Source organism: Gracilinanus agilis, chromosome 3 (assembly GCF_016433145.1).
Source record: "Gracilinanus agilis isolate LMUSP501 chromosome 3, AgileGrace, whole genome shotgun sequence".
Classification (NCBI taxonomy): domain Eukaryota; kingdom Metazoa; phylum Chordata; class Mammalia; order Didelphimorphia; family Didelphidae; genus Gracilinanus; species Gracilinanus agilis.
Window position 1 is genome coordinate 490,236,020 of NC_058132.1, and position 7,944 is coordinate 490,243,963.

Genomic DNA, 7,944 nt, shown 5'->3' on the forward strand with positions numbered 1-7,944 from the left:
CAGTCCGGTCGTCCCCTCCCCACCCCCGGCTGCACCCTCGGGGTCCGGCTCCTAACGGGCCCTAGCTCCCTCCCGCCGTCCCCCAGAGGCGGCTCGACAGCCCGGGGGAGTCAGGGAGGGGCTGTCCGCTGCAGTCCGGAGCTGGACTAGTCCTGCCCAGGGCTCCGGCCTCCCCGACTTCCAGGGCTCGGGCCTGGGCGCACCGGCCCACCCAACTCCCTGCGAAGCTGGCCTGAGCCTCGGGCTGCGAGTACGCCCAAGTCTGTGGATTCCCAGGGTCTGGGGGGCCCACGCGACAGCCCCAACCTTCTCCCCAAGCAAGGGCGGGCACGGGAGGTGGGCACACACCAACCGAGAAAGAAAAGCCTGTTTTATTCCTTTATTTATTGTGGGGGTGGGGTCCTAGTCTGGCTGTCACTGAGAAGTCTTTTTTAAAAAAGGGAGAAGAAATTGTCCCAAAGTTTCAGCTGAGGCCGGATTGGAGGGATTTCGAACCAGCTCAGCACACGGTTTTTACTCCTCCCTCCGCCTTCTCTTTCTCCTCCCCTCTTCCTTTTCTTTCTACTCAACAGAATAAACGATTCGATTTGTAGGATCTGAGCCCAGGACTCCCAAACAAACAGAATTCCAAGTTTCCTGGAGAGTTAGTGTTTCAGAGACTAAAGCATAAAGGGAGCCCGCAGGGCAGGTGTGGAGTCAACTTGTGGCGTGTATTCTTTCCAAAGGATGCTATGGACTATTAAAGCCGAAAGGGACTTTGGTTCAGTGGCTTCATTTTTACAAACGAAGCCACTGAAGATCCCTCCCCCTCCCCAAAAGCTGCATAACTTGCTCAAGGTCACTCAAGTCAGTTGAAAGATTTTTTTTTTTTTTGACACAGGGAAAACAGGACAAAAGTGAGAAAGAAAAAAAAAACTTGGAGAATGACTTTTTTATGTTTATTTAGTGCTCATGACAGGTTTACTTTTCAGAACAAATAAAAATAAGAATTCTTTCCTTCCTTTACACTCGAAGAAGTTTTTAAAGGTCTGGCTTGCTTTTTCATTTTTTTAGTTCTAAATTTGTTCCACTTCCTGTTTTGTATAGATAGGATGTCAGAAGAAAGAAAAAGGTGAGTTTGCGTGTTAATTTGAGAAAAATATTTTTTTTTCTTAAACCCAAGAATACCATTGTGGTGGCATAGAAAAAAGAGCCCTGAAATCAGGAAGATTTTCAAGTCCTACCTTTGACACAAACTGACATTGTGACCAACTCCTCACCCGCCCCAGCAACTCTCTAAAGCTAATTTCCAGAGCAATTTTCTGTTTGCATTGCTCCTGGAAATGTTTTTACCAAGAATTTACTCAGGAGGTTAAATAACTAGACCCACACACACAGACACAGGAAACACCAAACAAAACTTTAAAGATAAAAAATAAAATTCCATTGTAAACAAGAGTGTTGTTTAGTCTTGTCTTACTCTTCAGGACTCTATGGGGCTTTCTCAGCAAAGGTACTAGAGGGGTTTACCATTTCTTTCTCCAGCTCATTTTACAGAAGAGGAAATTGAGGCAAACAGGATTAAGTGACTCACCCAGGGTCACCTAGCTAGAAGTGTCTGAGGCCAATCTTCCTGTATCCTATACCTACCTGCTATTCTATCCTCTTCACAGGAGTACATTCCTTCAAGCCTTCTCTAATGCTAAAAATTAACTTGAGTTGGTAATTCTTTTCCTTCCTTCCTTCCTTCCTTGCTTCCTTCCTTCCTTCCTTCCTTCCTTCCTTCCTTCCTTCCTTCCTTCCTTCCTTCTTCTTCTTCTTCTTCTTCTTCTTCTTCTTCTTCTTCTTCTTCTTCTTCTTCTTCTTCTTCTTCTTCTTCTTCTTCTTCTTCTTCTTCTTCTTCTTCTTCTTCTTCTTCTTCTTCTTCTTCTTCTTCTTCTTCTTCCTCTTCCTCTTCCTCTTCCTCTTTCTCCTCCTCCTCCTCCTTCCTTCTCCTCCTCCTCTTCCTCCTCCTCCTCCTCCTCCTCGTCCTCCTCGTCCTCCTCCTCCTTCTTCTTCCTCTCTCTCTCTCTTCCATGGTTACATGATTTATGTTCTCTTCCTACCCTCTGTCCTTCCCCTTCCTGGAGCTGACAAGCAATTCCACTGGGTTATATATGTATTATCATTAAGTTGGTAATTTTGATGAGATGCTAAATTAAGCAACCTTTAAGAAAAAATCAGGCAAAGGATCATAGATCTACAATTGAAAGGGACCTCAGAGGCAAACTAGTCAACTTTTTGATTTTACAGATAAGGAAACTGAGATTCAGAGGCTAAGTAAGGGATTTGCCAAAGTTACACAGAGAGAGCTTGGATTTGAAATCAGATCCTATGATTTCAAATTTACAGTACCTTGTTTATATTATATAATAGAATATTGAATAGGGGCAGATAGATGTCCAAGTGGAGAAAACCCATCTTCCTTACTTCAAATGTGGCCTCTGACACTTTCTAGCCATTTGACATTGGACAAATCACTTAACTCAGTTTACCTCAGTTTCCTCATCTGTAAAACGAGCTAGAGAAGAAAATGGCAGACCACTCCAGTATCTTTGCCAAGAAAACTCCAAATGGGATCATGTAGAAATGGATGTGTCTGAGCAACAAGAATATAGAATAATTATATATGTTATAATAATTATTAGATAACTGCCTATCCCTCTCTTATCTTTCCAGCCTTCTTACACCTTATTCCAAGCCATAGGCTTTTTGATCCAGTGATAATGGCCTCCTTGCTGCTCCAACAATGTTACACTCTATCTCTCTGATCAGGACATTTTTTTCCTGTCTGTCTCCCACACCTGGAATGTTCTTTCTCCTCATCTCAGCCTTCTGGTTTCCCTGGATTCCTTAAAATCCCAACTTCTATAGGATATCTTTCCCTACTCTTCTTAATTCTATTTCCTTGATCTCTTGATAATTCCCTATTTATCCTGAATATAGCTTGTTTATATATATTTGCTTGCTGCTTTTGTCCCCTTTAGATTGTGAGCTCTTTGAGGGCAGAGACTATCTTTGCCTCTGTTTTTAGCATATAGTGGATATAGTGGACTTAGTCATATAATGGATGTTCAATAAATGTTTATTGACTGACTTGCACCTAAGCCTATTAAATGAATTGGGGTCATCACATTCAGAGGCTGGTAGCAGAGAGAGAGGAATGTAACTGAGGAAAGGCAGAGGCAACCATTAATATGTGCCTGGGGGATTTGCCAACTTGTAATATTATGCAGCTTAACGACAATTAAGGCTTTTAAAACTTCTCTGATCTTCATTATTTAAATCAGAGGTTCTTAACCTTTTCTGTGTCATGGACCCCTTGTCAGAATAATGTTTTTAAATGCCTACAATAAAATATTTAGGATCACAAAGGAAACCAATTATACCAATATAAGTACCAAAGTATTTAAACAAGAGTAATACCTTAATGCACTCTAGGTTAAGAACCTCTCATAATGGTGCTGTCTTTTCACTATCCCAATACTAGAAATGGGCTCCCCTTCACTCCAAAACCCCCCAGCTCCTTTTCTCCTCCAACTCCATAGTCAGGCTTGCTGGAGGGGACTTTCTGAAAAATAGAACCTCAGTTGTCATTTCATGGTAGATGGTAGATTTCCAGTTATGGATTAATTTCTTGTTTTTTATGATTCCCATAAAAGAACTAGGTCTTATAATTAGCTATGCTAGATTTTAAAGAGAATTTAGAATATATATATATATTATATATATATTAATAGCAGCTAGCATTTAAACAGCATTTGGCAAAGCACTTTATAAATATCTCATTTTATCTTCACAGTAACCCTGAGAAGTAGTAACTATTATTAACCTCAATTTTACAGATGAGGAAAATGAGGAAGGCAGATGTTAAATGCTTTATCTCCAGTTACAGAACTAGTAAGTATCTGAGATGGAATAGATTGCTGGACCTAGAGTCAAGAAAACTCATCTTCTTGAGTTCAAATCTGGCCTCAGACACTTACTAGCTCTGTGACCCTGAGCAAGTCACATCCCTATTTGTCTCAGTTCCTCATTTGTAAAAGATCTGGAGAAGGAAGTGGCAAACCACTGCAGGATCTTTGCCAAGAAAACCCCAGATGGGGTCATGAAGGTCAGGAACTGAACAATTTCCTAAATACAGGTCTTGGGCTCTTTCTTGAACCCACTAAAATATAAGAGTACTGGATTTCTTAGATGAGTTATATGAAGATACAAAACAATTCCATTCAATTAAACATGAACTTATGGAAAGCCAACTACATGTGGAATTTTACCTAGTTTAGACCTCAGCTCCAGGCCTCAATCTGCTAATGATTAGCTATGTGATCAGGGGAATCCACACCCTCTCTGGGCTTCATTTCCTTATCTGTAAAAATGAGGTGTGAAATTAGATGATCTTTAAGGTTCCTTACACTACCTTCAGGTAGCCAAGACTTTTCCACTAGTTAGATATATCTTTAATTTGAGATATTTACTGAAGAATTAATGAATGCAAAAACCAGCTATAAAGCATTCATTATATCACCCTAAATTGTTATAAAATAAATATAGGGACTCTTCTGAATACTGCTATGCTCCTAGGGGATATTGGTTATTGGTGAGGGAAGCTGTGTCTTGTATTCCCCTAGGTAGTTGGTGATTGAGGACACTAACTCAGTCACCTTTGCTAGATGGTGTAATGCCATATTTCTATATAACAGTGTCCAGGCAGAACCCTTGTGGTCTGGTGGATGGGTAACCCTTTCAGGTCCCACCTGGGGTTAGATTAATTATTAATATTGGGCTCTAATTAGCCTAGCTCTAATTAGCAACCATCTGACTGCCGTTGCTCCTTCCCCAAGGGTAGTGATATAATGACCACTCAAGAAGGTACTTAATAAAACTTTATCTATTGATGTTAAATAGGGAAAGGAATAATCAGGAGAGTATTGGGGATAGGAGACCCTGTCACACTAATAGCTATGATAAATAATCCCTCAGGACTGTAGGCTGATGTTTCAGCAAAGCTGGAGTTTGTGGTTTTCACACTCCTCTGGTCCAGCTTGGCCACTGCCAAACCAGAGGGCAATCTGCTCAGTTGGTACAGATATCGATGACCTCTCTCAGCTTTCTTAGTATCAATTTGTGATGTCAGCCTGCACAGCCTTTAGGAAGTAACCACCCTTAGGAAATCCACCCTCTTCTTCTTATACCTCCGTCCTCCCTGTCCCCCCCCCCCCCCCCCCCCGGGGCCCAGAGATCTAAATAGCTATGATGATTTAGGTGCCTAAAGATCTAGGGAGATTCAGGGAGGATCAATGGTCAAAGCTCAAAGACCCAAAGACCTGAGCCCCCAAAGAACAAAGACCCCTCGTAGATGAATATTAGGGTATTTATATCCTCAGGCCAACTGCCTTTGCTCCTGTCCTCATGGCATCCGGGAATATTCCAATATCTTCCAACTGTCTCCCTTGTCAATCAAGGTGAGACTCAGAGTTTGAATATAACAATTTCAATGGATATCATCTTCCATGGGTTCAGTCATTTCTATGGTGATATTTGGAAAAATCTATACATCCAGTCCTAAACTTTATTCTAAGTTCCAATCCCACATGTCCAACTATTTGTTTTTCAGTCATTTCAGTCATCTCCATTTCTTCATGGCCATTTCAATGAATTGAATTATTTATTGGAATACTTATTGGATTATTAATGAATGTATAAGAGAAAACTCAAACTCAACTTGTCCAAAATTAAACTCATTATCTTTTCCTCTCTTCCAAATTTCCCTTTTGTTCTTGAGGGCTTGACAATCCTCATTATCTCTGAGGTTGGCAGTCTTGGAGTTCTCAATTCTGACTCATTCCAGAGATCCAATCAGTTTCCAAAATTTGTCATTTCTACCTTTATATGACTTCCCCTATATGTTCCCTTCTCTGTTTACATAGCCACCATTCTATGTCAGGTTCTGTCATCTCTTATAGGAACTACTGAAATGGCATCATCTTTGGTCTGCTTGGTTCAAGACCCATTCCAATCCATCCTCCACATAGCTGCCAGAAGGTTTTCCTAAAGCATAGATTTGATCATATCATCCTCCTATTCAAGAAGGTCTTTATTATCTCTAATATACAAACATAAAGTCCTCTTTTAGGTATTTTAAGCTCATTACATCCTCTTCCGACCTTTCTCATCTTTTCATACCTTGACCTCCTTTCTGCATTCTAGAGTTCATTGAGACTAGCCTACCTGCTATTCTTTCCACAAGACAATCCATCTCCTATCTCAGTAGTCTCTTGGTACTGGTTGTCCCCCATGCTGGAAAACACTTCTTACCTGTCCTCTTGACATCATTGTCTTCTTTCCATTCTCAGTTCAAATACCACCTGAGCAGGAGACCTTTCCAGTCCCTGCCAGGTACTTGAACTTTCCCCTTTAAGGTTATACATTCCTTATACTTTTTCTCTCTATATCTTGTATGTATTTATTTTTTGCATGTGGTCTCTCCTGTGATTAAATTTGCCCTTTTAGGTCAAGGACTGCTTGTATTCTCAGCACTAAATATCAGTTCATTGTATTTAATAAGCTTGTAGAAGACATGGTTGTATGAAGACTTTGGGCAATTGTCACTCACTTTAATTCAACTCAAAAGCAAGTCAAGATATCACCCCAAAGATTGCTATTCACCTCCAAACAAAAGTCAGATGGCTGTAGATCAAAGCATACTATTTTTCATATCAGTTTTTTATGTTTTTATTTGGGGATTTTAGTTTTGGATGAATGTGCTCCTATGACAATGACCAATATGGAATTGTGTTCTGTATGATAATAGAATAAAAAATTGGAAAAAAAAAGATGGTGCCTCATAAAGTCATTGATTCACTTGGAAAACAAAGAACCACCAAATGTATTAATGATTAAATTATGAGATGGTAAAGTTTGCCTCTGGGTGGCTCAGTGGGCCTGGAGTCACAAAGGCTCATTTTCCTGAATTCAAATCTGACCTCAGACACTTTGTTGTATGATCCTGGGCAAATCACTTAACCTTGTTTACCTCAGTTTTCTCATTTGAACTGGAGAAGAAAATGTCTAACTATTCCAGGATTTTTGCCAAGAAAACCTCAAATGGGGTCATGAAGAGTTGGATATGACTGAAATGACTGAACCACAGCAAAATATTGGAAATATATTAGAAAGGGTGTAGCTAGATGTTTCGATGGATTGAGAGCCAGGCCTAGAGATGAGAGATCCTGGATTCAAACCTCCTAGTTGTGTGTTCCTGGGCAAGTCACTTAACCCCAGTTGCTTAGCTCTTATCACTCTTCTGCCTTGGAATCAATACTTAGGATTTATTCTAAGACAAAAAAATAAGGGTTTCTGTTATTCTTTTAATGTATTGGAAAGTGTTTCCCTGGTCATTTTGTGAACTAACTTTGGTTTGTTAACTACATGGGATAGGTTAGGAAGAAATAAGTTGACGAGCAAAAAAAAAAAATAGATTTAGAGTGGTCATATCAGTGAATTTTAGGTGGTTTGCTTGCCTTTTCATGAAATTGTCACTCCCTAGTTGAAGTACGTCAGTGCAGCACATCTGGAAAAATCTGCCAAAGGGGGCTGCTGTGTGTGTGTTGTAAACCCATCAAGCATTTTTGAGTAATATACCAGAATTCCAAAGAAAGTGCCCTGCTAAGATAAGGAAACCTAATGAGATGCTAACAAGCCTAGGCTTCTACCAGAGCTAGGGTGGTTGCTATAGCAAATGTAAATTTATTCCAGTTTAAAAATCCATTGACAAAAGTAGCAAAGTGGTGGAGGGCATCCTGTGGAAATTGGAAGCATCAATCAAGGAAGAAAAAAAACAAAAACGAATTAATAGATTATTGCATGTTAGATAATTAATAACTCATCCAGGTGGTTAAAAGTATAATTACTATTTTTCTCTTT